The sequence below is a fragment of the Schistocerca piceifrons genome, unplaced genomic scaffold (genome assembly GCF_021461385.2).
Source record: "Schistocerca piceifrons isolate TAMUIC-IGC-003096 unplaced genomic scaffold, iqSchPice1.1 HiC_scaffold_447, whole genome shotgun sequence".
Lineage (NCBI taxonomy): Eukaryota > Metazoa > Arthropoda > Insecta > Orthoptera > Acrididae > Schistocerca > Schistocerca piceifrons.
The window spans coordinates 1-25,508 of NW_025728675.1; the positions used below are offsets into that span (position 1 = coordinate 1).

Sequence of the window (25,508 nt, forward strand, 5' to 3'; positions counted from 1 at the left end):
AGTCTACGCCTCAGCGTCAATACGTTTATTTCCAATTATGACAACGTACAACTTTGATCTTTCTCCTCCCTTGTTAGGAGTAAAAATAATGAATAGTCAATTTCGGGCTGTGCGCCATGCCAGTCTGTAGCGCAAATATGCTCGCAAACGGAGAACTGCACTGAGTCCAGATTCAGCACGAAATACGAGAGGAGACGGAGAAAACCTCACGCTTATCGAGCAAATCCGGTGTGGTCTAGTGGCTAGGATACCTGGCTTTCACCCAGGAGGCCCGGGTTCGATTCCGGTACCGGAACGGAAGTTTTGCGCACACAACGCTCCATGTTTTGGCCTTCGAACTGTCGTTTGTCGCCCACCTTCCGAAGCTTCGACCGAACGTAATCGGGGAAAACAGGCACATGATGCAATACTGTCGGCACCGGAATAAAGGGAGAAGAGGCACTGGTCCGTGGTTGGGCTGCTACCAGCGTCAGTGGGAAGTCGGTGAAGTCGCCAGTTGCGCCAGAAGCCAGAAATTACCGTAGTTACGCCTACACACGCGTTCCAGTTATTTACATTGCTTGCAGCCGCTCCATCCACAACGAGCGTGAGCCCGGATGGCTCAGTCGGTAGAGCATTAGGCTTTTAACCTAAGGGTCCAGGGTTCAAGTCCCTGTCCGGGCGAAGATTTTAACGTTTCCGTAATGGCTCGTCTCGTAGCGATGGTAGCCCTGCCGTAATCAGTGCACGGAGTTCGTTTCCTGTCAACATTCTGCGCAGACCGGTTGGATTTTTCACGATTCCAGGGAAACTTGGGTTACGAGCAGTCGTGGCCGAGTGGTTAAGGCGTCTGACTAGAAATCAGATTCCTCTGGGAGCGTAGGTTCGAGTCCTACCGACTGCGTCGGATTTTTCTTTTTTTTGTTTAAGAACAACGAGCAGAAAATTTCGCAGATTGCCTGTCGTTTGGTACCTCTCCACACCTCGCCTCTCACAGCCGTTTATAGTGCCTGTCCTTTTGATAAGGGCGAATTCCAAGCGTCAGCTTTCGCGTCAGCCGAGCAAAGTCGGGACAAGTCGGGACATACTACAGGATGGTCTGCGTGGAGCTACGACGAAAAAAACCTTCATTTAACAGCACCCGGCTCACATACTCATACGAAAAAAACTAGCGCCATTTGCGGTGGCCGGAATCGAACCCGGATCAACTGCTTGGAAGGCAACTATGCTCACCATTACACCACCACCGCACAGCCGCTGCTCGCAACGCCCCGCTTGTGTCGGCTTCCTGCCCGCCAGCAGCGGCCCACGGTGATAGTAGCTGCAGGCGCTTTTCGAGGTAGGAGGGTGCATCCACACGCATTCGGGTAGCGCCTCCACGCACGCTGCGTCTTTGGGCAAGACTAGTCGCCGCGGCCGCAAGGTTACTCACACGATAGAGATGAGCATTCGTTTTAAGGCAGTGTAGTGGAGCACTCCGCGTGTGTAGCACTTTTTTCGGTTGTATCCGACGTCGCTGGGTGGCAATCCCACTTTCCCCTGCAGAAAAGTGCTCGGGAAGCACGGGCAGCTTGACGAGCATCGCTGGTTCAATGGCATGTGCCTCAGTAGTGCAGTAGGCAGCGCGTAAGTCTCATAATCTTAAGGCTTGCCGGCACGATAGCTCAGCGTGTTCGGTCTGAGAGTTATCTGCCCTCTGTAATAAAAGACCGAGTCAACGATGAACTTGAACGGGCGCCATCGGACGTCCGCCCCCAACAAATGCAACGAAAGAAATGAGAAGAAAAAAAAAAAAAATTGGTGAATGCTCGCTTAGCATGCGGACGGCCCGGGTTCGATTCCCGGCCGATGCATCGTTCTGCTGTTCTCGCTCTAATGCTGCCGCGCCGATTCCTCGCCTGAGCTGCGTCAGCCTCAGGAATGTATAGCAGGATTCGCTGTGAGAGGAACCATACACGCAGCACGCAATAGACCGTACTTGAACGGTCGTATGCTATTCTGAACTCTGACGTCGGCCTGTCCCAACAGGCCGCTGTGTTCAGGTGCCGCAAGGGCGATGTACTGTAACCTCGGGCAGTGCTGCGTTCCGTTGAAAAAACTGCGGCAGCAGTTTAATCTAGCAAGTAGGGAAAGCACGTGTAGCAACACAACAGATTCTTGAGAAAGCGCGAACTGTCTATCTCTAATATGAGAGACTTACCAACGTTTCCTGTAACGTTACTTGCAACGTGCCTCGGTAGCGCAGTAGGTAGCGCGTAAGTCTCATAATCTTAAGGTCGTGAGTTCGATCCTCACCCGGGGCATTTAATTTGCTGTACATCATGGCTGAATTAACGGCGTTGCTGTTGCTAGGGAACGAACTTAATTGTCGTTCGTTATCCATAAGGAGTCTACGCTCAGCGTCAATACGTTTATTTCCAATTATGACAACGTACAACTTTGATCTTTCTCCTCCCTTGTTAGGAGTAAAATAATGAATAGTCAATTTCGGGCTGTGCGCCATGCCAGTCTGTAGGCGCAAATATGCTCGCAAACGGAGAACTGCACTGAGTCCAGATTCAGCACGAAATACGAGAGGAGACGGAGAAAACCCTCACGCTTATCGAGCAAATCCGGTGTGGTCTAGTGGCTAGGATACCTGGCTTTCACCCAGGAGGCCCGGGTTCGATTCCCGGTACCGGAACGGAAGTTTTTGCGCACACAACGCTCCATGTTTTGGCCTTCGAACTGTCGTTTGTCGCCCACCTTCCGAAGCTTCGACCGAACGTAATCGGGGAAAACAGGCACATGATGCAATTACTGTCGGCACCGGAATAAAGGGAGAAGAGGCACTGGTCCGTGGTTGGGCTGCTACCAGCGTCAGTGGGAAGTCGGTGAAGTCGCCAGTTGCGCCAGAAGCCAGAAATTACCGTAGTACGCCTACACACGCGTTCCAGTTATTTACATTGCTTGCAGCCGCTCCATCCCACAACGAGCGTGAGCCCCGGATGGCTCAGTCGGTAGAGCATTAGGCTTTTAACCTAAGGGTCCAGGGTTCAAGTCCCTGTCCGGGTCGAAGATTTTAACGTTTCCGTAATGGCTCGTCTCGTAGCGATGGTAGCCCTGCCGTAATCAGTGCACGGAGTTCGTTTCCTGTCAACATTCTGCGCAGACCGGTTGGATTTTTCACGATTCCAGGGAAACTTGGGTTACGAGCAGTCGTGGCCGAGTGGTTAAGGCGTCTGACTAGAAATCAGATTCCCTCTGGGAGCGTAGGTTCGAGTCCTACCGACTGCGTCGGATTTTTCTTTTTTTTGTTTAAGAACAACGAGCAGAAAATTTCGCAGATTGCCTGTCGTTTTGGTACCTCTCCACACCTCGCCTCTCACAGCCGTTTATAGTGCCTGTCCTTTGATAAGGGCGAATTCCCAATTCCAAGCGTCAGCTTTCGCGTCAGCCGAGCAAAGTCGGGACAAGTCGGGACATACTACAGGATGGTCTGCGTGGAGCTACGACGAAAAAAACCTTCATTTAACAGCACCCGGCTCACATACTCATACGAAAAAAAACTAGCGCCATTTGCGGTGGCCGGAATCGAACCCGGATCAACTGCTTGGAAGGCAACTATGCTCACCATTACACCACCACCGCACAGCCGCTGCTCGCAACGCCCCGCTGTGTCGGCTTCCTGCCCGCCAGCAGCGGCCCACGGTGATAGTAGCTGCAGGCGCTTTTCGAGGTAGGAGGGTGCATCCACACGCATTCGGGTAGCGCCTCCACGCACGCTGCGTCTTTGGGCAAGACTAGTCGCCGCGGCCGCAAGGTTACTCACACGATAGAGATGAGCATTCGTTTTAAGGCAGTGTAGTGGAGCACTCCGCGTGTGTAGCACTTTTTTCGGTTGTATCCGACGTCGCTGGGTGGCAATCCCACTTTCCCCTGCAGAAAAGTGCTCGGGAAGCACGGGCAGCTTGACGAGCATCGCTGGTTCAATGGCATGTGCCCTCAGTAGTGCAGTAGGCAGCGCGTAAGTCTCATAATCTTAAGGCTTGCCGGCACGATAGCTCAGCGTGTTCGGTCTGAGAGTTATCTGCCCTCTGTAATAAAAGACCGAGTCAACGATGAACTTGAACGGGCGCCATCGGACGTCCGCCCCCAACAAATGCAACGAAAGAAATGAGAAGAAAAAAAAAAAAAATTGGTGAATGCTCGCTTTAGCATGCGGACGGCCCGGGTTCGATTCCCGGCCGATGCATCGTTCTGCTGTTCTCGCTCTAATGCTGCCGCGCCGATTCCTCGCCTGAGCTGCGTCAGCCTCAGGAATGTATAGCAGGATTCGCTGTGAGAGGAACCATACACGCAGCACGCAATAGACCGTACTTGAACGGTCGTATGCTATTTCTGAACTCTGACGTCGGCCTGTCCCAACAGGCCGCTGTGTTCAGGTGCCGCAAAGGGCGATGTACTGTAACCTCGGGCAGTGCTGCGTTCCGTTGAAAAAACTGCGGCAGCAGTTTAATCTAGCAAGTAGGGAAAGCACGTGTAGCAACACAACAGATTCTTGAGAAAGCGCGAACTGTCTATCTCTAATATGAGAGACTTACCAAGTTTCCTGTAACGTTACTTGCAACGTGCCTCGGTAGCGCAGTAGGTAGCGCGTAAGTCTCATAATCTTAAGGTCGTGAGTTCGATCCTCACCCGGGGCATTTAATTTGCTGTACATCATGGCTGAATTAACGGCGTTGCTGTTGCTAGGAACGAACTTAATTGTCGTTCGTTATCCATAAGGAGTCTACGCCTCAGCGTCAATACGTTTATTTCCAATTATGACAACGTACAACTTTGATCTTTCTCCTCCCTTGTTAGGAGTAAAATAATGAATAGTCAATTTCGGGCTGTGCGCCATGCCAGTCTGTAGGCGCAAATATGCTCGCAAACGGAGAACTGCACTGAGTCCCAGATTCAGCACGAAATACGAGAGGAGACGGAGAAAACCTCACGCTTATCGAGCAAATCCGGTGTGGTCTAGTGGCTAGGATACCTGGCTTTCACCCAGGAGGCCCGGGTTCGATTCCCGGTACCGGAACGGAAGTTTTTGCGCACACAACGCTCCATGTTTTGGCCTTCGAACTGTCGTTTGTCGCCCACCTTCCGAAGCTTCGACCGAACGTAATCGGGGAAAACAGGCACATGATGCAATTACTGTCGGCACCGGAATAAAGGGAGAAGAGGCACTGGTCCGTGGTTGGGCTGCTACCAGCGTCAGTGGGAAGTCGGTGAAGTCGCCAGTTGCGCCAGAAGCCAGAAATTACCGTAGTACGCCTACACACGCGTTCCAGTTATTTACATTGCTTGCAGCCGCTCCATCCACAACGAGCGTGAGCCGGATGGCTCAGTCGGTAGAGCATTAGGCTTTTAACCTAAGGGTCCAGGGGTTCAAGTCCCTGTCCGGGCGAAGATTTTAACGTTTCCGTAATGGCTCGTCTCGTAGCGATGGTAGCCCTGCCGTAATCAGTGCACGGAGTTCGTTTCCTGTCAACATTCTGCGCAGACCGGTTGGATTTTTCACGATTCCAGGGAAACTTGGGTTACGAGCAGTCGTGGCCGAGTGGTTAAGGCGTCTGACTAGAAATCAGATTCCCTCTGGGAGCGTAGGTTCGAGTCCTACCGACCTGCGTCGGATTTTTCTTTTTTTTGTTTAAGAACAACGAGCAGAAAATTTCGCAGATTGCCTGTCGTTTTTGGTACCTCTCCACACCTCGCCTCTCACAGCCGTTTATAGTGCCTGTCCTTTTGATAAGGGCGAATTCCAAGCGTCAGCTTTCGCGTCAGCCCGAGCAAAGTCGGGGACAAGTCGGGACATACTACAGGATGGTCTGCGTGGAGCTACGACGAAAAAAACCTTCATTTAACAGCACCCGGCTCACATACTCATACGAAAAAAACTAGCGCCATTTGCGGTGGCCGGGAATCGAACCCGGATCAACTGCTTGGAAGGCAACTATGCTCACCATTACACCACCACCGCACAGCCGCTGCTCGCAACGCCCCCGCTGTGTCGGCTTCCTGCCCGCCAGCAGCGGCCCACGGTGATAGTAGCTGCAGGCGCTTTTCGAGGTAGGAGGGTGCATCCACACGCATTCGGGTAGCGCCTCCACGCACGCTGCGTCTTTGGGCAAGACTAGTCGCCGCGGCCGCAAGGTTACTCACACGATAGAGATGAGCATTCGTTTTTAAGGCAGTGTAGTGGAGCACTCCGCGTGTGTAGCACTTTTTTCGGTTGTATCCGACGTCGCTGGGTGGCAATCCCACTTTCCCCTGCAGAAAAGTGCTCGGGAAGCACGGGCAGCTTGACGAGCATCGCTGGTTCAATGGCATGTGCCTCAGTAGTGCAGTAGGCAGCGCGTAAGTCTCATAATCTTAAGGCTTGCCGGCACGATAGCTCAGCGTGTTCGGTCTGAGAGTTATCTGCCCTCTGTAATAAAAGACCGAGTCAACGATGAACTTGAACGGGCGCCATCGGACGTCCGCCCCCAACAAATGCAACGAAAGAAATGAGAAGAAAAAAAAAAAAATTGGTGAATGCTCGCTTAGCATGCGGACGGCCCGGGTTCGATTCCCGGCCGATGCATCGTTCTGCTGTTCTCGCTCTAATGCTGCCGCGCCGATTCCTCGCCTGAGCTGCGTCAGCCTCAGGAATGTATAGCAGGATTCGCTGTGAGAGGAACCATACACGCAGCACGCAATAGACCGTACTTGAACGGTCGTATGCTATTTCTGAACTCTGACGTCGGCCTGTCCCAACAGGCCGCTGTGTTCAGGTGCCGCAAGGGCGATGTACTGTAACCTCGGGCAGTGCTGCGTTCCGTTGAAAAAACTGCGGCAGCAGTTTAATCTAGCAAGTAGGGAAAGCACGTGTAGCAACACAACAGATTCTTGAGAAAGCGCGAACTGTCTATCTCTAATATGAGAGACTTACCAAGTTTCCTGTAACGTTACTTGCAACGTGCCTCGGTAGCGCAGTAGGTAGCGCGTAAGTCTCATAATCTTAAGGTCGTGAGTTCGATCCTCACCCGGGGCATTTAATTTGCTGTACATCATGGCTGAATTAACGGCGTTGCTGTTGCTAGGGAACGAACTTAATTGTCGTTCGTTATCCATAAGGAGTCTACGCCTCAGCGTCAATACGTTTATTTCCAATTATGACAACGTACAACTTTGATCTTTCTCCTCCCTTGTTAGGAGTAAAATAATGAATAGTCAATTTCGGGCTGTGCGCCATGCCAGTCTGTAGGCGCAAATATGCTCGCAAACGGAGAACTGCACTGAGTCCAGATTCAGCACGAAATACGAGAGGAGACGGAGAAAACCTCACGCTTATCGAGCAAATCCGGTGTGGTCTAGTGGCTAGGATACCTGGCTTTCACCCAGGAGGCCCGGGTTCGATTCCCGGTACCGGAACGGAAGTTTTTGCGCACACAACGCTCCATGTTTTGGCCTTCGAACTGTCGTTTGTCGCCCACCTTCCGAAGCTTCGACCGAACGTAATCGGGGAAAACAGGCACATGATGCAATTACTGTCGGCACCGGAATAAAGGGAGAAGAGGCACTGGTCCGTGGTTGGGCTGCTACCAGCGTCAGTGGGAAGTCGGTGAAGTCGCCAGTTGCGCCAGAAGCCAGAAATTACCGTAGTACGCCTACACACGCGTTCCAGTTATTTACATTGCTTGCAGCCGCTCCATCCACAACGAGCGTGAGCCCGGATGGCTCAGTCGGTAGAGCATTAGGCTTTTAACCTAAGGGTCCAGGGTTCAAGTCCCTGTCCGGGCGAAGATTTTAACGTTTCCGTAATGGCTCGTCTCGTAGCGATGGTAGCCCTGCCGTAATCAGTGCACGGAGTTCGTTTCCTGTCAACATTCTGCGCAGACCGGTTGGATTTTTCACGATTCCAGGGAAACTTGGGTTACGAGCAGTCGTGGCCGAGTGGTTAAGGCGTCTGACTAGAAATCAGATTCCCTCTGGGAGCGTAGGTTCGAGTCCTACCGACTGCGTCGGATTTTTCTTTTTTTTGTTTAAGAACAACGAGCAGAAAATTTCGCAGATTGCCTGTCGTTTTGGTACCTCTCCACACCTCGCCTCTCACAGCCGTTTATAGTGCCTGTCCTTTTGATAAGGGCGAATTCCAAGCGTCAGCTTTCGCGTCAGCCGAGCAAAGTCGGGACAAGTCGGGACATACTACAGGATGGTCTGCGTGGAGCTACGACGAAAAAAACCTTCATTTAACAGCACCCGGCTCACATACTCATACGAAAAAAACTAGCGCCATTTGCGGTGGCCGGGAATCGAACCCGGATCAACTGCTTGGAAGGCAACTATGCTCACCATTACACCACCACCGCACAGCCGCTGCTCGCAACGCCCCGCTGTGTCGGCTTCCTGCCCGCCAGCAGCGGCCCACGGTGATAGTAGCTGCAGGCGCTTTTCGAGGTAGGAGGGTGCATCCACACGCATTCGGGTAGCGCCTCCACGCACGCTGCGTCTTTGGGCAAGACTAGTCGCCGCGGCCGCAAGGTTACTCACACGATAGAGATGAGCATTCGTTTTAAGGCAGTGTAGTGGAGCACTCCGCGTGTGTAGCACTTTTTTCGGTTGTATCCGACGTCGCTGGGTGGCAATCCCACTTTCCCCTGCAGAAAAGTGCTCGGGAAGCACGGGCAGCTTGACGAGCATCGCTGGTTCAATGGCATGTGCCTCAGTAGTGCAGTAGGCAGCGCGTAAGTCTCATAATCTTAAGGCTTGCCGGCACGATAGCTCAGCGTGTTCGGTCTGAGAGTTATCTGCCCTCTGTAATAAAAGACCGAGTCAACGATGAACTTGAACGGGCGCCATCGGACGTCCGCCCCCAACAAATGCAACGAAAGAAATGAGAAGAAAAAAAAAAAAATTGGTGAATGCTCGCTTAGCATGCGGACGGCCCGGGTTCGATTCCCGGCCGATGCATCGTTCTGCTGTTCTCGCTCTAATGCTGCCGCGCCGATTCCTCGCCTGAGCTGCGTCAGCCTCAGGAATGTATAGCAGGATTCGCTGTGAGAGGAACCATACACGCAGCACGCAATAGACCGTACTTGAACGGTCGTATGCTATTTCTGAACTCTGACGTCGGCCTGTCCCAACAGGCCGCTGTGTTCAGGTGCCGCAAGGGCGATGTACTGTAACCTCGGGCAGTGCTGCGTTCCGTTGAAAAAACTGCGGCAGCAGTTTAATCTAGCAAGTAGGGAAAGCACGTGTAGCAACACAACAGATTCTTGAGAAAGCGCGAACTGTCTATCTCTAATATGAGAGACTTACCAAGTTTCCTGTAACGTTACTTGCAACGTGCCTCGGTAGCGCAGTAGGTAGCGCGTAAGTCTCATAATCTTAAGGTCGTGAGTTCGATCCTCACCCGGGGCATTTAATTTGCTGTACATCATGGCTGAATTAACGGCGTTGCTGTTGCTAGGGAACGAACTTAATTGTCGTTCGTTATCCATAAGGAGTCTACGCCTCAGCGTCAATACGTTTATTTCCAATTATGACAACGTACAACTTTGATCTTTCTCCTCCCTTGTTAGGAGTAAAATAATGAATAGTCAATTTCGGGCTGTGCGCCATGCCAGTCTGTAGGCGCAAATATGCTCGCAAACGGAGAACTGCACTGAGTCCAGATTCAGCACGAAATACGAGAGGAGACGGAGAAAACCTCACGCTTATCGAGCAAATCCGGTGTGGTCTAGTGGCTAGGATACCTGGCTTTCACCCAGGAGGCCCGGGTTCGATTCCCGGTACCGGAACGGAAGTTTTTGCGCACACAACGCTCCATGTTTTGGCCTTCGAACTGTCGTTTGTCGCCCACCTTCCGAAGCTTCGACCGAACGTAATCGGGGAAAACAGGCACATGATGCAATTACTGTCGGCACCGGAATAAAGGGAGAAGAGGCACTGGTCCGTGGTTGGGCTGCTACCAGCGTCAGTGGGAAGTCGGTGAAGTCGCCAGTTGCGCCAGAAGCCAGAAATTACCGTAGTACGCCTACACACGCGTTCCAGTTATTTACATTGCTTGCAGCCGCTCCATCCACAACGAGCGTGAGCCCGGATAGCTCAGTCGGTAGAGCATTAGGCTTTTAACCTAAGGGTCCAGGGTTCAAGTCCCTGTCCGGGCGAAGATTTTAACGTTTCCGTAATGGCTCGTCTCGTAGCGATGGTAGCCCTGCCGTAATCAGTGCACGGAGTTCGTTTCCTGTCAACATTCTGCGCAGACCGGTTGGATTTTTCACGATTCCAGGGAAACTTGGGTTACGAGCAGTCGTGGCCGAGTGGTTAAGGCGTCTGACTAGAAATCAGATTCCCTCTGGGAGCGTAGGTTCGAGTCCTACCGACTGCGTCGGATTTTTCTTTTTTTTGTTTAAGAACAACGAGCAGAAAATTTCGCAGATTGCCTGTCGTTTTGGTACCTCTCCACACCTCGCCTCTCACAGCCGTTTATAGTGCCTGTCCTTTTGATAAGGGCGAATTCCAAGCGTCAGCTTTCGCGTCAGCCGAGCAAAGTCGGGACAAGTCGGGACATACTACAGGATGGTCTGCGTGGAGCTACGACGAAAAAAAACCTTCATTTAACAGCACCCGGCTCACATACTCATACGAAAAAAACTAGCGCCATTTGCGGTGGCCGGGAATCGAACCCGGATCAACTGCTTGGAAGGCAACTATGCTCACCATTACACCACCACCGCACAGCCGCTGCTCGCAACGCCCCGCTGTGTCGGCTTCCTGCCCGCCAGCAGCGGCCCACGGTGATAGTAGCTGCAGGCGCTTTTCGAGGTAGGAGGGTGCATCCACACGCATTCGGGTAGCGCCTCCACGCACGCTGCGTCTTTGGGCAAGACTAGTCGCCGCGGCCGCAAGGTTACTCACACGATAGAGATGAGCATTCGTTTTAAGGCAGTGTAGTGGAGCACTCCGCGTGTGTAGCACTTTTTTCGGTTGTATCCGACGTCGCTGGGTGGCAATCCCACTTTCCCCTGCAGAAAAGTGCTCGGGAAGCACGGGCAGCTTGACGAGCATCGCTGGTTCAATGGCATGTGCCTCAGTAGTGCAGTAGGCAGCGCGTAAGTCTCATAATCTTAAGGCTTGCCGGCACGATAGCTCAGCGTGTTCGGTCTGAGAGTTATCTGCCCTCTGTAATAAAAGACCGAGTCAACGATGAACTTGAACGGGCGCCATCGGACGTCCGCCCCCAACAAATGCAACGAAAGAAATGAGAAGAAAAAAAAAAAAATTGGTGAATGCTCGCTTAGCATGCGGACGGCCCGGGTTCGATTCCCGGCCGATGCATCGTTCTGCTGTTCTCGCTCTAATGCTGCCGCGCCGATTCCTCGCCTGAGCTGCGTCAGCCTCAGGAATGTATAGCAGGATTCGCTGTGAGAGGAACCATACACGCAGCACGCAATAGACCGTACTTGAACGGTCGTATGCTATTTCTGAACTCTGACGTCGGCCTGTCCCAACAGGCCGCTGTGTTCAGGTGCCGCAAGGGCGATGTACTGTAACCTCGGGCAGTGCTGCGTTCCGTTGAAAAAACTGCGGCAGCAGTTTAATCTAGCAAGTAGGGAAAGCACGTGTAGCAACACAACAGATTCTTGAGAAAGCGCGAACTGTCTATCTCTAATATGAGAGACTTACCAAGTTTCCTGTAACGTTACTTGCAACGTGCCTCGGTAGCGCAGTAGGTAGCGCGTAAGTCTCATAATCTTAAGGTCGTGAGTTCGATCCTCACCCGGGGCATTTAATTTGCTGTACATCATGGCTGAATTAACGGCGTTGCTGTTGCTAGGGAACGAACTTAATTGTCGTTCGTTATCCATAAGGAGTCTACGCCTCAGCGTCAATACGTTTATTTCCAATTATGACAACGTACAACTTTGATCTTTCTCCTCCCTTGTTAGGAGTAAAATAATGAATAGTCAATTTCGGGCTGTGCGCCATGCCAGTCTGTAGGCGCAAATATGCTCGCAAACGGAGAACTGCACTGAGTCCAGATTCAGCACGAAATACGAGAGGAGACGGAGAAAACCTCACGCTTATCGAGCAAATCCGGTGTGGTCTAGTGGCTAGGATACCTGGCTTTCACCCAGGAGGCCCGGGTTCGATTCCCGGTACCGGAACGGAAGTTTTTGCGCACACAACGCTCCATGTTTTGGCCTTCGAACTGTCGTTTGTCGCCCACCTTCCGAAGCTTCGACCGAACGTAATCGGGGAAAACAGGCACATGATGCAATTACTGTCGGCACCGGAATAAAGGGAGAAGAGGCACTGGTCCGTGGTTGGGCTGCTACCAGCGTCAGTGGGAAGTCGGTGAAGTCGCCAGTTGCGCCAGAAGCCAGAAATTACCGTAGTACGCCTACACACGCGTTCCAGTTATTTACATTGCTTGCAGCCGCTCCATCCACAACGAGCGTGAGCCCGGATAGCTCAGTCGGTAGAGCATTAGGCTTTTAACCTAAGGGTCCAGGGTTCAAGTCCCTGTCCGGGCGAAGATTTTAACGTTTCCGTAATGGCTCGTCTCGTAGCGATGGTAGCCCTGCCGTAATCAGTGCACGGAGTTCGTTTCCTGTCAACATTCTGCGCAGACCGGTTGGATTTTTCACGATTCCAGGGAAACTTGGGTTACGAGCAGTCGTGGCCGAGTGGTTAAGGCGTCTGACTAGAAATCAGATTCCCTCTGGGAGCGTAGGTTCGAGTCCTACCGACTGCGTCGGATTTTTCTTTTTTTTGTTTAAGAACAACGAGCAGAAAATTTCGCAGATTGCCTGTCGTTTTGGTACCTCTCCACACCTCGCCTCTCACAGCCGTTTATAGTGCCTGTCCTTTTGATAAGGGCGAATTCCAAGCGTCAGCTTTCGCGTCAGCCGAGCAAAGTCGGGACAAGTCGGGACATACTACAGGATGGTCTGCGTGGAGCTACGACGAAAAAAACCTTCATTTAACAGCACCCGGCTCACATACTCATACGAAAAAAACTAGCGCCATTTGCGGTGGCCGGGAATCGAACCCGGATCAACTGCTTGGAAGGCAACTATGCTCACCATTACACCACCACCGCACAGCCGCTGCTCGCAACGCCCCGCTGTGTCGGCTTCCTGCCCGCCAGCAGCGGCCCACGGTGATAGTAGCTGCAGGCGCTTTTCGAGGTAGGAGGGTGCATCCACACGCATTCGGGTAGCGCCTCCACGCACGCTGCGTCTTTGGGCAAGACTAGTCGCCGCGGCCGCAAGGTTACTCACACGATAGAGATGAGCATTCGTTTTAAGGCAGTGTAGTGGAGCACTCCGCGTGTGTAGCACTTTTTTCGGTTGTATCCGACGTCGCTGGGTGGCAATCCCACTTTCCCCTGCAGAAAAGTGCTCGGGAAGCACGGGCAGCTTGACGAGCATCGCTGGTTCAATGGCATGTGCCTCAGTAGTGCAGTAGGCAGCGCGTAAGTCTCATAATCTTAAGGCTTGCCGGCACGATAGCTCAGCGTGTTCGGTCTGAGAGTTATCTGCCCTCTGTAATAAAAGACCGAGTCAACGATGAACTTGAACGGGCGCCATCGGACGTCCGCCCCCAACAAATGCAACGAAAGAAATGAGAAGAAAAAAAAAAAAATTGGTGAATGCTCGCTTAGCATGCGGACGGCCCGGGTTCGATTCCCGGCCGATGCATCGTTCTGCTGTTCTCGCTCTAATGCTGCCGCGCCGATTCCTCGCCTGAGCTGCGTCAGCCTCAGGAATGTATAGCAGGATTCGCTGTGAGAGGAACCATACACGCAGCACGCAATAGACCGTACTTGAACGGTCGTATGCTATTTCTGAACTCTGACGTCGGCCTGTCCCAACAGGCCGCTGTGTTCAGGTGCCGCAAGGGCGATGTACTGTAACCTCGGGCAGTGCTGCGTTCCGTTGAAAAAACTGCGGCAGCAGTTTAATCTAGCAAGTAGGGAAAGCACGTGTAGCAACACAACAGATTCTTGAGAAAGCGCGAACTGTCTATCTCTAATATGAGAGACTTACCAAGTTTCCTGTAACGTTACTTGCAACGTGCCTCGGTAGCGCAGTAGGTAGCGCGTAAGTCTCATAATCTTAAGGTCGTGAGTTCGATCCTCACCCGGGGCATTTAATTTGCTGTACATCATGGCTGAATTAACGGCGTTGCTGTTGCTAGGGAACGAACTTAATTGTCGTTCGTTATCCATAAGGAGTCTACGCCTCAGCGTCAATACGTTTATTTCCAATTATGACAACGTACAACTTTGATCTTTCTCCTCCCTTGTTAGGAGTAAAATAATGAATAGTCAATTTCGGGCTGTGCGCCATGCCAGTCTGTAGGCGCAAATATGCTCGCAAACGGAGAACTGCACTGAGTCCAGATTCAGCACGAAATACGAGAGGAGACGGAGAAAACCTCACGCTTATCGAGCAAATCCGGTGTGGTCTAGTGGCTAGGATACCTGGCTTTCACCCAGGAGGCCCGGGTTCGATTCCCGGTACCGGAACGGAAGTTTTTGCGCACACAACGCTCCATGTTTTGGCCTTCGAACTGTCGTTTGTCGCCCACCTTCCGAAGCTTCGACCGAACGTAATCGGGGAAAACAGGCACATGATGCAATTACTGTCGGCACCGGAATAAAGGGAGAAGAGGCACTGGTCCGTGGTTGGGCTGCTACCAGCGTCAGTGGGAAGTCGGTGAAGTCGCCAGTTGCGCCAGAAGCCAGAAATTACCGTAGTACGCCTACACACGCGTTCCAGTTATTTACATTGCTTGCAGCCGCTCCATCCACAACGAGCGTGAGCCCGGATAGCTCAGTCGGTAGAGCATTAGGCTTTTAACCTAAGGGTCCAGGGTTCAAGTCCCTGTCCGGGCGAAGATTTTAACGTTTCCGTAATGGCTCGTCTCGTAGCGATGGTAGCCCTGCCGTAATCAGTGCACGGAGTTCGTTTCCTGTCAACATTCTGCGCAGACCGGTTGGATTTTTCACGATTCCAGGGAAACTTGGGTTACGAGCAGTCGTGGCCGAGTGGTTAAGGCGTCTGACTAGAAATCAGATTCCCTCTGGGAGCGTAGGTTCGAGTCCTACCGACTGCGTCGGATTTTTCTTTTTTTTGTTTAAGAACAACGAGCAGAAAATTTCGCAGATTGCCTGTCGTTTTGGTACCTCTCCACACCTCGCCTCTCACAGCCGTTTATAGTGCCTGTCCTTTTGATAAGGGCGAATTCCAAGCGTCAGCTTTCGCGTCAGCCGAGCAAAGTCGGGACAAGTCGGGACATACTACAGGATGGTCTGCGTGGAGCTACGACGAAAAAAACCTTCATTTAACAGCACCCGGCTCACATACTCATACGAAAAAAACTAGCGCCATTTGCGGTGGCCGGGAATCGAACCCGGATCAACTGCTTGGAAGGCAACTATGCTCACCATTACACCACCACCGCACAGCCGCTGCTCGCAACGCCCCGCTGTGTCGGCTTCCTGCCCGCCAGCAGCGGCCCACGGTGATAGTAGCTGCAGGCGCTTTTCGAGGTAGGAGGGTGCATCCACACGCATTCGGGTAGCGCCTCCACGCACGCTGCGTCTTTGGGCAAGACTAGTCGCCGCGGCCGCAAGGTTACTCACACGATAGAGATGAGCATTCGTTTTAAGGCAGTGTAGTGGAGCACTCCGCGTGTGTAGCACTTTTTTCGGTTGTATCCGACGTCGCTGGGTGGCAATCCCACTTTCCCCTGCAGAAAAGTGCTCGGGAAGCACGGGCAGCTTGACGAGCATCGCTGGTTCAATGGCATGTGCCTCAGTAGTGCAGTAGGCAGCGCGTAAGTCTCATAATCTTAAGGCTTGCCGGCACGATAGCTCAGCGTGTTCGGTCTGAGAGTTATCTGCCCTCTGTAATAAAAGACCGAGTCAACGATGAACTTGAACGGGCGCCATCGGACGTCCGCCCCCAACAAATGCAACGAAAGAAATGAGAAGAAAAAAAAAAAATTGGTGAATGCTCGCTTAGCATGCGGACGGCCCGGGTTCGATTCCCGGCCGATGCATCGTTCTGCTGTTCTCGCTCTAATGCTGCCGCGCCGATTCCTCGCCTGAGCTGCGTCAGCCTCAGGAATGTATAGCAGGATTCGCTGTGAGAGGAACCATACACGCAGCACGCAATAGACCGTACTTGAACGGTCGTATGCTATTTCTGAACTCTGACGTCGGCCTGTCCCAACAGGCCGCTGTGTTCAGGTGCCGCAAGGGCGATGTACTGTAACCTCGGGCAGTGCTGCGTTCCGTTGAAAAAACTGCGGCAGCAGTTTAATCTAGCAAGTAGGGAAAGCACGTGTAGCAACACAACAGATTCTTGAGAAAGCGCGAACTGTCTATCTCTAATATGAGAGACTTACCAAGTTTCCTGTAACGTTACTTGCAACGTGCCTCGGTAGCGCAGTAGGTAGCGCGTAAGTCTCATAATCTTAAGGTCGTGAGTTCGATCCTCACCCGGGGCATTTAATTTGCTGTACATCATGGCTGAATTAACGGCGTTGCTGTTGCTAGGGAACGAACTTAATTGTCGTTCGTTATCCATAAGGAGTCTACGCCTCAGCGTCAATACGTTTATTTCCAATTATGACAACGTACAACTTTGATCTTTCTCCTCCCTTGTTAGGAGTAAAATAATGAATAGTCAATTTCGGGCTGTGCGCCATGCCAGTCTGTAGGCGCAAATATGCTCGCAAACGGAGAACTGCACTGAGTCCAGATTCAGCACGAAATACGAGAGGAGACGGAGAAAACCTCACGCTTATCGAGCAAATCCGGTGTGGTCTAGTGGCTAGGATACCTGGCTTTCACCCAGGAGGCCCGGGTTCGATTCCCGGTACCGGAACGGAAGTTTTTGCGCACACAACGCTCCATGTTTTGGCCTTCGAACTGTCGTTTGTCGCCCACCTTCCGAAGCTTCGACCGAACGTAATCGGGGAAAACAGGCACATGATGCAATTACTGTCGGCACCGGAATAAAGGGAGAAGAGGCACTGGTCCGTGGTTGGGCTGCTACCAGCGTCAGTGGGAAGTCGGTGAAGTCGCCAGTTGCGCCAGAAGCCAGAAATTACCGTAGTACGCCTACACACGCGTTCCAGTTATTTACATTGCTTGCAGCCGCTCCATCCACAACGAGCGTGAGCCCGGATAGCTCAGTCGGTAGAGCATTAGGCTTTTAACCTAAGGGTCCAGGGTTCAAGTCCCTGTCCGGGCGAAGATTTTAACGTTTCCGTAATGGCTCGTCTCGTAGCGATGGTAGCCCTGCCGTAATCAGTGCACGGAGTTCGTTTCCTGTCAACATTCTGCGCAGACCGGTTGGATTTTTCACGATTCCAGGGAAACTTGGGTTACGAGCAGTCGTGGCCGAGTGGTTAAGGCGTCTGACTAGAAATCAGATTCCCTCTGGGAGCGTAGGTTCGAGTCCTACCGACTGCGTCGGATTTTTCTTTTTTTTGTTTAAGAACAACGAGCAGAAAATTTCGCAGATTGCCTGTCGTTTTGGTACCTCTCCACACCTCGCCTCTCACAGCCGTTTATAGTGCCTGTCCTTTTGATAAGGGCGAATTCCAAGCGTCAGCTTTCGCGTCAGCCGAGCAAAGTCGGGACAAGTCGGGACATACTACAGGATGGTCTGCGTGGAGCTACGACGAAAAAAACCTTCATTTAACAGCACCCGGCTCACATACTCATACGAAAAAAACTAGCGCCATTTGCGGTGGCCGGGAATCGAACCCGGATCAACTGCTTGGAAGGCAACTATGCTCACCATTACACCACCACCGCACAGCCGCTGCTCGCAACGCCCCGCTGTGTCGGCTTCCTGCCCGCCAGCAGCGGCCCACGGTGATAGTAGCTGCAGGCGCTTTTCGAGGTAGGAGGGTGCATCCACACGCATTCGGGTAGCGCCTCCACGCACGCTGCGTCTTTGGGCAAGACTAGTCGCCGCGGCCGCAAGGTTACTCACACGATAGAGATGAGCATTCGTTTTAAGGCAGTGTAGTGGAGCACTCCGCGTGTGTAGCACTTTTTTCGGTTGTATCCGACGTCGCTGGGTGGCAATCCCACTTTCCCCTGCAGAAAAGTGCTCGGGAAGCACGGGCAGCTTGACGAGCATCGCTGGTTCAATGGCATGTGCCTCAGTAGTGCAGTAGGCAGCGCGTAAGTCTCATAATCTTAAGGCTTGCCGGCACGATAGCTCAGCGTGTTCGGTCTGAGAGTTATCTGCCCTCTGTAATAAAAGACCGAGTCAACGATGAACTTGAACGGGCGCCATCGGACGTCCGCCCCCAACAAATGCAACGAAAGAAATGAGAAGAAAAAAAAAAAATTGGTGAATGCTCGCTTAGCATGCGGACGGCCCGGGTTCGATTCCCGGCCGATGCATCGTTCTGCTGTTCTCGCTCTAATGCTGCCGCGCCGATTCCTCGCCTGAGCTGCGTCAGCCTCAGGAATGTATAGCAGGATTCGCTGTGAGAGGAACCATACACGCAGCACGCAATAGACCGTACTTGAACGGTCGTATGCTATTTCTGAACTCTGACGTCGGCCTGTCCCAACAGGCCGCTGTGTTCAGGTGCCGCAAGGGCGATGTACTGTAACCTCGGGCAGTGCTGCGTTCCGTTGAAAAAACTGCGGCAGCAGTTTAATCTAGCAAGTAGGGAAAGCACGTGTAGCAACACAACAGATTCTTGAGAAAGCGCGAACTGTCTATCTCTAATATGAGAGACTTACCAAGTTTCCTGTAACGTTACTTGCAACGTGCCTCGGTAGCGCAGTAGGTAGCGCGTAAGTCTCATAATCTTAAGGTCGTGAGTTCGATCCTCACCCGGGGCATTTAATTTGCTGTACATCATGGCTGAATTAACGGCGTTGCTGTTGCTAGGGAACGAACTTAATTGTCGTTCGTTATCCATAAGGAGTCTACGCCTCAGCGTCAATACGTTTATTTCCAATTATGACAACGTACAACTTTGATCTTTCTCCTCCCTTGTTAGGAGTAAAATAATGAATAGTCAATTTCGGGCTGTGCGCCATGCCAGTCTGTAGGCGCAAATATGCTCGCAAACGGAGAACTGCACTGAGTCCAGATTCAGCACGAAATACGAGAGGAGACGGAGAAAACCTCACGCTTATCGAGCAAATCCGGTGTGGTCTAGTGGCTAGGATACCTGGCTTTCACCCAGGAGGCCCGGGTTCGATTCCCGGTACCGGAACGGAAGTTTTTGCGCACACAACGCTCCATGTTTTGGCCTTCGAACTGTCGTTTGTCGCCCACCTTCCGAAGCTTCGACCGAACGTAATCGGGGAAAACAGGCACATGATGCAATTACTGTCGGCACCGGAATAAAGGGAGAAGAGGCACTGGTCCGTGGTTGGGCTGCTACCAGCGTCAGTGGGAAGTCGGTGAAGTCGCCAGTTGCGCCAGAAGCCAGAAATTACCGTAGTACGCCTACACACGCGTTCCAGTTATTTACATTGCTTGCAGCCGCTCCATCCACAACGAGCGTGAGCCCGGATAGCTCAGTCGGTAGAGCATTAGGCTTTTAACCTAAGGGTCCAGGGTTCAAGTCCCTGTCCGGGCGAAGATTTTAACGTTTCCGTAATGGCTCGTCTCGTAGCGATGGTAGCCCTGCCGTAATCAGTGCACGGAGTTCGTTTCCTGTCAACATTCTGCGCAGACCGGTTGGATTTTTCACGATTCCAGGGAAACTTGGGTTACGAGCAGTCGTGGCCGAGTGGTTAAGGCGTCTGACTAGAAATCAGATTCCCTCTGGGAGCGTAGGTTCGAGTCCTACCGACAACAGCGAAATGTCAAACAGTGTATTTCATGTAATTAATGTGTTCTCTCGCCATCTCCATTCAAGGTACGTTTTTTTTTCCCCTCTCTCTCTCTCTCTCTCCCTCTCTCTCTCTCTCTCTCTCTCTCTCTTCTATAATCCTTTTTTTTGTTGTTTTTGTATGTTTTTTTTTGTTGTTGTTTGTGTTTATTCCTTTGATGTATCCGTGTGTATAGATATAGTTATATACATTTATAAAGTTCGGCGCATCATGTGCCAAAACGTTGCATACCCCCTTGCGATTTACAATAATTCTAACTTTAGACTTTCTCTGCCCCAAATTTTCCGTGGAACTGTTGCGTCCACTCTCACACAGTACACTAAATAACTTCCCCATTCATCATTTATGCACATAGATGTTCTGGCCCATATTCTCCTTTAGCCTTTGGCAAACACACAGCGAACATGCCAAAATAGGTGTATTCAAATACCAGTTTCTTTTTATGTATAAAAAACCATAAACATCGAAGGGAAAAACTTATATAAAGGACACTCAGTGAATAAAAGTGTTGTAACTCAGCCAAGAGACTACTAAAAGAACAATCAGAACTGAAAACGAGAAAATATACAATTTCATGTAAAGATATGTAATTGTTAAATTGTAAATAAAAGTTTATATACGTTACAAAAAAAAAAAAAAAAACTGCGTCGGATTTTTCTTTTTTTTGTTTAAGAACAACGAGCAGAAAATTTCGCAGATTGCCTGTCGTTTTGGTACCTCTCCACACCTCGCCTCTCACAGCCGTTTATAGTGCCTGTCCTTTTGATAAGGGCGAATTCCAAGCGTCAGCTTTCGCGTCAGCCGAGCAAAGTCGGGACAAGTCGGGACATACTACAGGATGGTCTGCGTGGAGCTACGACGAAAAAAACCTTCATTTAACAGCACCCGGCTCACATACTCATACGAAAAAAACTAGCGCCATTTGCGGTGGCCGGGAATCGAACCCGGATCAACTGCTTGGAAGGCAACTATGCTCACCATTACACCACCACCGCACAGCCGCTGCTCGCAACGCCCCGCTGTGTCGGCTTCCTGCCCGCCAGCAGCGGCCCACGGTGATAGTAGCTGCAGGCGCTTTCGAGGTAGGAGGGTGCATCCACACGCATTCGGGTAGCGCCTCCACGCACGCTGCGTCTTTGGGCAAGACTAGTCGCCGCGGCCGCAAGGTTACTCACACGATAGAGATGAGCATTCGTTTAAGGCAGTGTAGTGGAGCACTCCGCGTGTGTAGCACTTTTTTCGGTTGTATCCGACGTCGCTGGGTGGCAATCCCACTTTCCCCTGCAGAAAAGTGCTCGGGAAGCACGGGCAGCTTGACGAGCATCGCTGGTTCAATGGCATGTGCCTCAGTAGTGCAGTAGGCAGCGCGTAAGTCTCATAATCTTAAGGCTTGCCGGCACGATAGCTCAGCGTGTTCGGTCTGAGAGTTATCTGCCCTCTGTAATAAAAGACCGAGTCAACGATGAACTTGAACGGGCGCCATCGGACGTCCGCCCCCAACAAATGCAACGAAAGAAATGAGAAGAAAAAAAAAAAATTGGTGAATGCTCGCTTAGCATATGCGGACGGCCCGGGTTCGATTCCCGGCCGATGCATCGTTCTGCTGTTCTCGCTCTAATGCTGCCGCGCCGATTCCTCGCCTGAGCTGCGTCAGCCTCAGGAATGTATAGCAGGATTCGCTGTGAGAGGAACCATACACGCAGCACGCAATAGACCGTACTTGAACGGTCGTATGCTATTTCTGAACTCTGACGTCGGCCTGTCCCAACAGGCCAGCTGTGTTCAGGTGCCGCAAGGGCGATGTACTGTAACCTCGGGCAGTGCTGCGTTCCGTTGAAAAAACTGCGGCAGCAGTTTAATCTAGCAAGTAGGAAAGCACGTGTAGCAACACAACAGATTCTTGAGAAGCGCGAACTGTCTATCTCTAATATGAGAGACTTACCAAGTTTCCTGGTAACGTTACTTGCAACGTGCCTCGGTAGCGCAGTAGGTAGCGCGTAAGTCTCATAATCTTAAGGTCGTGAGTTCGATCCTCACCCGGGGCATTTAATTTGCTGTACATCATGGCTGAATTAACGGCGTTGCTGTTGCTAGGGAACGAACTTAATTGTCGTTCGTTATCCATAAGGAGTCTACGCCTCAGCGTCAATACGTTTATTTCCAATTATGACAACGTACAACTTTGATCTTTCTCCTCCCTTGTTAGGAGTAAAATAATGAATAGTCAATTTCGGCTGTGCGCCATGCCAGTCTGTAGGCGCAAATATGCTCGCAAACGGAGAACTGCACTGAGTCCAGATTCAGCACGAAATACGAGAGGAGACGGAGAAAACCTCACGCTTATCGAGCAAATCCGGTGTGGTCTAGTGGCTAGGATACCTGGCTTTCACCCAGGAGGCCCGGGTTCGATTCCCGGTACCGGAACGGAGTTTTTGCGCACACAACGCTCCATGTTTTGGCCTTCGAACTGTCGTTTGTCGCCCACCTTCCGAAGCTTCGACCGAACGTAATCGGGGAAAACAGGCACATGATTGCAATTACTGTCGGCACCGGAATAAAGGGAGAAGAGGCACTGGTCCGTGGTTGGGCTGCTACCAGCGTCAGTGGGAAGTCGGTGAAGTCGCCAGTTGCGCCAGAAGCCAGAAATTACCGTAGTACGCCTACACACGCGTTCCAGTTATTTACATTGCTTGCAGCCGCTCCATCCACAACGAGCGTGAGCCCGGATAGCTCAGTCGTAGAGCATTAGGCTTTTACACCTAAGGGTCCAGGGTTCAAGTCCCTGTCCGGGCGAAGATTTTAACGTTTCCGTAATGGCTCGTCTCGTAGCGATGGTAGCCCTGCCGTAATCAGTGCACGGAGTTCGTTTCCTGTCAACATTCTGCGCAGACCGGTTGGATTTTTCACGATTCCAGGGAAACTTGGGTTACGAGCAGTCGTGGCCGAGTGGTTAAGGCGTCTGACTAGAAATCAGATTCCCTCTGGGAGCGTAGGTTCGAGTCCTACCGACTGCGTCGGATTTTTCTCTTTTTTTGTTTAAGAACAACGAGCAGAAAATTTCGCAGATTGCCTGTCGTTTTGGTACCTCTCCACACCTCGCCTCTCACAGCCGTTTATAGTGCCTGTCCTTTTGATAAGGGCGAATTCCAAGCGTCAGCTTTCGCGTCAGCCGAGCAAAGTCGGGACAAGTCGGGACATACTACAGGATGGTCTGCGTGGAGCTACGACGAAAAAAACCTTCATTTAACAGCACCCGGCTCACATACTCATACGAAAAAAACTAGCGCCATTTGCGGTGGCCGGGAATCGAACCCGGATCAACTGCTTGGAAGGCAACTATGCTCACCATTACACCACCACCGCACAGCCGCTGCTCGCAACGCCCCGCTGTGTCGGCTTCCTGCCCGCCAGCAGCGGCCCACGGTGATAGTAGCTGCAGGCGCTTTTCGAGGTAGGAGGGTGCATCCACACGCATTCGGGTAGCGCCTCCACGCACGCAGCGTCTTTGGGCAAGACTAGTCGCCGCGGCCGCAAGGTTACTCACACGATAGAGATGAGCATTCGTTTTAAGGCAGTGTAGTGGAGCACTCCGCGTGTGTAGCACTTTTTTCGGTTGTATCCGACGTCGCTGGGTGGCAATCCCACTTTCCCCTGCAGAAAAGTGCTCGGAAGCACGGGCAGCTTGACGAGCATCGCTGGTTCAATGGCATGTGCCTCAGTAGTGCAGTAGGCAGCGCGTAAGTCTCATAATCTTAAGGCTTGCCGGCACGATAGCTCAGCGTGTTCGGTCTGAGAGTTATCTGCCCTCTGTAATAAAAGACCGAGTCAACGATGAACTTGAACGGGCGCCATCGGACGTCCGCCCCCAACAAATGCAACGAAAGAAATGAGAAGAAAAAAAAAAAATTGGTGAATGCTCGCTTAGCATGCGGACGGCCCGGGTTCGATTCCCGGCCGATGCATCGTTCTGCTGTTCTCGCTCTAATGCTGCCGCGCCGATTCCTCGCCTGAGCTGCGTCAGCCTCAGGAATGTATAGCAGGATTCGCTGTGAGAGGAACCATACACGCAGCACGCAATAGACCGTACTTGAACGGTCGTATGCTATTTCTGAACTCTGACGTCGGCCTGTCCCAACAGGCCGCTGTGTTCAGGTTGCCGCAAGGGCGATGTACTGTAACCTCGGGCAGTGCTGCGTTCCGTTGAAAAAACTGCGGGCAGCAGTTTAATCTAGCAAGTAGGGAAAGCACGTGTAGCAACACAACAGATTCTTGAGAAAGCGCGAACTGTCTATCTCTAATATGAGAGACTTACCAAGTTTCCTGTAACGTTACTTGCAACGTGCCTCGGTAGCGCAGTAGGTAGCGCGTAAGTCTCATAATCTTAAGGTCGTGAGTTCGATCCTCACCCGGGGCATTTAATTTGCTGTACATCATGGCTGAATTAACGGCGTTGCTGTTGCTAGGGAACGAACTTAATTGTCGTTCGTTATCCATAAGGAGTCTACGCCTCAGCGTCAATACGTTTATTTCCCAATTATGACAACGTACAACTTTGATCTTTCTCCTCCCTTGTTAGGAGTAAAATAATGAATAGTCAATTTCGGGCTGTGCGCCATGCCAGTCTGTAGGCGCAAATATGCTCGCAACGGAGAACTGCACTGAGTCCAGATTCAGCACGAAATACGAGAGGAGACGGAGAAAACCTCACGCTTATCGAGCAAATCCGGTGTGGTCTAGTGGCTAGGATACCTGGCTTTCACCCAGGAGGCCCGGGTTCGATTCCCGGTACCGGAACGGAAGTTTTTGCGCACACAACGCTCCATGTTTTGGCCTTCGAACTGTCGTTTGTCGCCCACCTTCCGAAGCTTCGACCGAACGTAATCGGGGAAAACAGGCACATGATGCAATTACTGTCGGCACCGGAATAAAGGGAGAGAGGCACTGGTCCGTGGTTGGGCTGCTACCAGCGTCAGTGGGAAGTCGGTGAAGTCGCAGTTGCGCAGAAGCCAGAAATTACCGTAGTACGCCTACACACGCGTTCCAGTTATTTACATTGCTTGCAGCCGCTCCATCCACAACGAGCGTGAGCCCGGATAGCTCAGTCGGTAGAGCATTAGGCTTTTAACCTAAGGGTCCAGGGTTCAAGTCCCTGTCCGGGCGAAGATTTTAAACGTTTCCGTAATGGCTCGTCTCGTAGCGATGGTAGCCCTGCCGTAATCAGTGCACGGAGTCGTTTCCTGTCAACATTCTGCGCAGACCGGTTGGATTTTTCACGATTCCAGGAAACTTGGGTTACGAGCAGTCGTGGCCGAGTGGTTAAGGCGTCTGACTAGAAATCAGATTCCCTCTGGGAGCGTAGGTTCGAGTCCTACCGACTGCGTCGGATTTTTCTTTTTTTTGTTAAGAACAACGAGCAGAAAATTTCGCAGATTGCCTGTCGTTTTGGTACCTCTCCACACCTCGCCTCTCACAGCCGTTTATAGTGCCTGTCCTTTTGATAAGGGCGAATTCCAAGCGTCAGCTTTCGCGTCAGCCGAGCAAAGTCGGGACAAGTCGGGACATACTACAGGATGGTCTGCGTGGAGCTACGACGAAAAAAACCTTCATTTAACAGCACCCG

At 51.8% G+C, this 25,508-nt stretch overlaps 53 non-coding genes across 53 annotated transcripts; 43 read left to right on the top strand and 10 right to left on the bottom strand.

Moving 5' to 3' along the window:
• The first annotated feature begins 224 nt into the window (after window positions 1-224).
• Window positions 225-295, top strand: Trnae-uuc. The gene has a single exon. It is a non-coding gene; the product is annotated as a tRNA-Glu (tRNA).
• Window positions 296-590: 295 nt separating this feature from the next.
• Window positions 591-663, top strand: Trnak-uuu. Its single transcript has one exon. It is a non-coding gene; the product is annotated as a tRNA-Lys (tRNA).
• A 139-nt stretch (window positions 664-802) lies between these two features.
• On the top strand, window positions 803-883 carry Trnas-aga. The gene has a single exon. It is a non-coding gene; the product is annotated as a tRNA-Ser (tRNA).
• Window positions 884-1,158: 275 nt separating this feature from the next.
• Window positions 1,159-1,229, bottom strand: Trnag-ucc. Its single transcript has one exon. It is a non-coding gene; the product is annotated as a tRNA-Gly (tRNA).
• A 980-nt stretch (window positions 1,230-2,209) lies between these two features.
• Window positions 2,210-2,282, top strand: Trnam-cau. The gene has a single exon. It is a non-coding gene; the product is annotated as a tRNA-Met (tRNA).
• A 308-nt stretch (window positions 2,283-2,590) lies between these two features.
• Window positions 2,591-2,662, top strand: Trnae-uuc. Its single transcript has one exon. It is a non-coding gene; the product is annotated as a tRNA-Glu (tRNA).
• A 298-nt stretch (window positions 2,663-2,960) lies between these two features.
• Window positions 2,961-3,035, top strand: Trnak-uuu. Its single transcript has one exon. It is a non-coding gene; the product is annotated as a tRNA-Lys (tRNA).
• Window positions 3,036-3,173: 138 nt separating this feature from the next.
• Window positions 3,174-3,255, top strand: Trnas-aga. The gene has a single exon. It is a non-coding gene; the product is annotated as a tRNA-Ser (tRNA).
• Window positions 3,256-3,538: 283 nt separating this feature from the next.
• Window positions 3,539-3,609, bottom strand: Trnag-ucc. Its single transcript has one exon. It is a non-coding gene; the product is annotated as a tRNA-Gly (tRNA).
• A 982-nt stretch (window positions 3,610-4,591) lies between these two features.
• On the top strand, window positions 4,592-4,664 carry Trnam-cau. Its single transcript has one exon. It is a non-coding gene; the product is annotated as a tRNA-Met (tRNA).
• Window positions 4,665-4,972: 308 nt separating this feature from the next.
• On the top strand, window positions 4,973-5,044 carry Trnae-uuc. The gene has a single exon. It is a non-coding gene; the product is annotated as a tRNA-Glu (tRNA).
• A 295-nt stretch (window positions 5,045-5,339) lies between these two features.
• Trnak-uuu lies at window positions 5,340-5,413 on the top strand. Its single transcript has one exon. It is a non-coding gene; the product is annotated as a tRNA-Lys (tRNA).
• Window positions 5,414-5,552: 139 nt separating this feature from the next.
• Trnas-aga lies at window positions 5,553-5,635 on the top strand. The gene has a single exon. It is a non-coding gene; the product is annotated as a tRNA-Ser (tRNA).
• A 279-nt stretch (window positions 5,636-5,914) lies between these two features.
• On the bottom strand, window positions 5,915-5,986 carry Trnag-ucc. The gene has a single exon. It is a non-coding gene; the product is annotated as a tRNA-Gly (tRNA).
• Window positions 5,987-6,966: 980 nt separating this feature from the next.
• Window positions 6,967-7,039, top strand: Trnam-cau. Its single transcript has one exon. It is a non-coding gene; the product is annotated as a tRNA-Met (tRNA).
• A 308-nt stretch (window positions 7,040-7,347) lies between these two features.
• On the top strand, window positions 7,348-7,419 carry Trnae-uuc. The gene has a single exon. It is a non-coding gene; the product is annotated as a tRNA-Glu (tRNA).
• Window positions 7,420-7,715: 296 nt separating this feature from the next.
• Trnak-uuu lies at window positions 7,716-7,788 on the top strand. Its single transcript has one exon. It is a non-coding gene; the product is annotated as a tRNA-Lys (tRNA).
• A 139-nt stretch (window positions 7,789-7,927) lies between these two features.
• Window positions 7,928-8,009, top strand: Trnas-aga. Its single transcript has one exon. It is a non-coding gene; the product is annotated as a tRNA-Ser (tRNA).
• A 276-nt stretch (window positions 8,010-8,285) lies between these two features.
• On the bottom strand, window positions 8,286-8,357 carry Trnag-ucc. The gene has a single exon. It is a non-coding gene; the product is annotated as a tRNA-Gly (tRNA).
• A 978-nt stretch (window positions 8,358-9,335) lies between these two features.
• On the top strand, window positions 9,336-9,408 carry Trnam-cau. The gene has a single exon. It is a non-coding gene; the product is annotated as a tRNA-Met (tRNA).
• A 308-nt stretch (window positions 9,409-9,716) lies between these two features.
• On the top strand, window positions 9,717-9,788 carry Trnae-uuc. Its single transcript has one exon. It is a non-coding gene; the product is annotated as a tRNA-Glu (tRNA).
• Window positions 9,789-10,084: 296 nt separating this feature from the next.
• Trnak-uuu lies at window positions 10,085-10,157 on the top strand. The gene has a single exon. It is a non-coding gene; the product is annotated as a tRNA-Lys (tRNA).
• Window positions 10,158-10,296: 139 nt separating this feature from the next.
• On the top strand, window positions 10,297-10,378 carry Trnas-aga. Its single transcript has one exon. It is a non-coding gene; the product is annotated as a tRNA-Ser (tRNA).
• A 277-nt stretch (window positions 10,379-10,655) lies between these two features.
• On the bottom strand, window positions 10,656-10,727 carry Trnag-ucc. The gene has a single exon. It is a non-coding gene; the product is annotated as a tRNA-Gly (tRNA).
• Window positions 10,728-11,705: 978 nt separating this feature from the next.
• Trnam-cau lies at window positions 11,706-11,778 on the top strand. Its single transcript has one exon. It is a non-coding gene; the product is annotated as a tRNA-Met (tRNA).
• A 308-nt stretch (window positions 11,779-12,086) lies between these two features.
• Window positions 12,087-12,158, top strand: Trnae-uuc. Its single transcript has one exon. It is a non-coding gene; the product is annotated as a tRNA-Glu (tRNA).
• A 296-nt stretch (window positions 12,159-12,454) lies between these two features.
• Trnak-uuu lies at window positions 12,455-12,527 on the top strand. The gene has a single exon. It is a non-coding gene; the product is annotated as a tRNA-Lys (tRNA).
• A 139-nt stretch (window positions 12,528-12,666) lies between these two features.
• On the top strand, window positions 12,667-12,748 carry Trnas-aga. Its single transcript has one exon. It is a non-coding gene; the product is annotated as a tRNA-Ser (tRNA).
• Window positions 12,749-13,024: 276 nt separating this feature from the next.
• On the bottom strand, window positions 13,025-13,096 carry Trnag-ucc. Its single transcript has one exon. It is a non-coding gene; the product is annotated as a tRNA-Gly (tRNA).
• A 978-nt stretch (window positions 13,097-14,074) lies between these two features.
• Trnam-cau lies at window positions 14,075-14,147 on the top strand. The gene has a single exon. It is a non-coding gene; the product is annotated as a tRNA-Met (tRNA).
• A 308-nt stretch (window positions 14,148-14,455) lies between these two features.
• On the top strand, window positions 14,456-14,527 carry Trnae-uuc. Its single transcript has one exon. It is a non-coding gene; the product is annotated as a tRNA-Glu (tRNA).
• A 296-nt stretch (window positions 14,528-14,823) lies between these two features.
• On the top strand, window positions 14,824-14,896 carry Trnak-uuu. Its single transcript has one exon. It is a non-coding gene; the product is annotated as a tRNA-Lys (tRNA).
• A 139-nt stretch (window positions 14,897-15,035) lies between these two features.
• Trnas-aga lies at window positions 15,036-15,117 on the top strand. The gene has a single exon. It is a non-coding gene; the product is annotated as a tRNA-Ser (tRNA).
• Window positions 15,118-15,393: 276 nt separating this feature from the next.
• Window positions 15,394-15,465, bottom strand: Trnag-ucc. Its single transcript has one exon. It is a non-coding gene; the product is annotated as a tRNA-Gly (tRNA).
• Window positions 15,466-16,442: 977 nt separating this feature from the next.
• Window positions 16,443-16,515, top strand: Trnam-cau. The gene has a single exon. It is a non-coding gene; the product is annotated as a tRNA-Met (tRNA).
• Window positions 16,516-16,823: 308 nt separating this feature from the next.
• Trnae-uuc lies at window positions 16,824-16,895 on the top strand. Its single transcript has one exon. It is a non-coding gene; the product is annotated as a tRNA-Glu (tRNA).
• A 296-nt stretch (window positions 16,896-17,191) lies between these two features.
• On the top strand, window positions 17,192-17,264 carry Trnak-uuu. Its single transcript has one exon. It is a non-coding gene; the product is annotated as a tRNA-Lys (tRNA).
• A 139-nt stretch (window positions 17,265-17,403) lies between these two features.
• Window positions 17,404-17,485, top strand: Trnas-aga. The gene has a single exon. It is a non-coding gene; the product is annotated as a tRNA-Ser (tRNA).
• Window positions 17,486-17,761: 276 nt separating this feature from the next.
• Window positions 17,762-17,833, bottom strand: Trnag-ucc. Its single transcript has one exon. It is a non-coding gene; the product is annotated as a tRNA-Gly (tRNA).
• Window positions 17,834-18,810: 977 nt separating this feature from the next.
• Trnam-cau lies at window positions 18,811-18,883 on the top strand. Its single transcript has one exon. It is a non-coding gene; the product is annotated as a tRNA-Met (tRNA).
• Window positions 18,884-19,191: 308 nt separating this feature from the next.
• Trnae-uuc lies at window positions 19,192-19,263 on the top strand. The gene has a single exon. It is a non-coding gene; the product is annotated as a tRNA-Glu (tRNA).
• Window positions 19,264-19,559: 296 nt separating this feature from the next.
• On the top strand, window positions 19,560-19,632 carry Trnak-uuu. Its single transcript has one exon. It is a non-coding gene; the product is annotated as a tRNA-Lys (tRNA).
• Window positions 19,633-19,771: 139 nt separating this feature from the next.
• On the top strand, window positions 19,772-19,853 carry Trnas-aga. The gene has a single exon. It is a non-coding gene; the product is annotated as a tRNA-Ser (tRNA).
• A 958-nt stretch (window positions 19,854-20,811) lies between these two features.
• Trnag-ucc lies at window positions 20,812-20,883 on the bottom strand. The gene has a single exon. It is a non-coding gene; the product is annotated as a tRNA-Gly (tRNA).
• Window positions 20,884-21,860: 977 nt separating this feature from the next.
• Window positions 21,861-21,933, top strand: Trnam-cau. Its single transcript has one exon. It is a non-coding gene; the product is annotated as a tRNA-Met (tRNA).
• Window positions 21,934-22,240: 307 nt separating this feature from the next.
• On the top strand, window positions 22,241-22,312 carry Trnae-uuc. The gene has a single exon. It is a non-coding gene; the product is annotated as a tRNA-Glu (tRNA).
• Window positions 22,313-22,608: 296 nt separating this feature from the next.
• On the top strand, window positions 22,609-22,681 carry Trnak-uuu. The gene has a single exon. It is a non-coding gene; the product is annotated as a tRNA-Lys (tRNA).
• Window positions 22,682-22,820: 139 nt separating this feature from the next.
• Window positions 22,821-22,902, top strand: Trnas-aga. Its single transcript has one exon. It is a non-coding gene; the product is annotated as a tRNA-Ser (tRNA).
• Window positions 22,903-23,179: 277 nt separating this feature from the next.
• On the bottom strand, window positions 23,180-23,251 carry Trnag-ucc. Its single transcript has one exon. It is a non-coding gene; the product is annotated as a tRNA-Gly (tRNA).
• A 978-nt stretch (window positions 23,252-24,229) lies between these two features.
• Window positions 24,230-24,302, top strand: Trnam-cau. Its single transcript has one exon. It is a non-coding gene; the product is annotated as a tRNA-Met (tRNA).
• Window positions 24,303-24,610: 308 nt separating this feature from the next.
• Trnae-uuc lies at window positions 24,611-24,682 on the top strand. Its single transcript has one exon. It is a non-coding gene; the product is annotated as a tRNA-Glu (tRNA).
• A 293-nt stretch (window positions 24,683-24,975) lies between these two features.
• Trnak-uuu lies at window positions 24,976-25,048 on the top strand. Its single transcript has one exon. It is a non-coding gene; the product is annotated as a tRNA-Lys (tRNA).
• A 138-nt stretch (window positions 25,049-25,186) lies between these two features.
• Window positions 25,187-25,268, top strand: Trnas-aga. The gene has a single exon. It is a non-coding gene; the product is annotated as a tRNA-Ser (tRNA).
• Window positions 25,269-25,508: the final 240 nt, after the last annotated feature.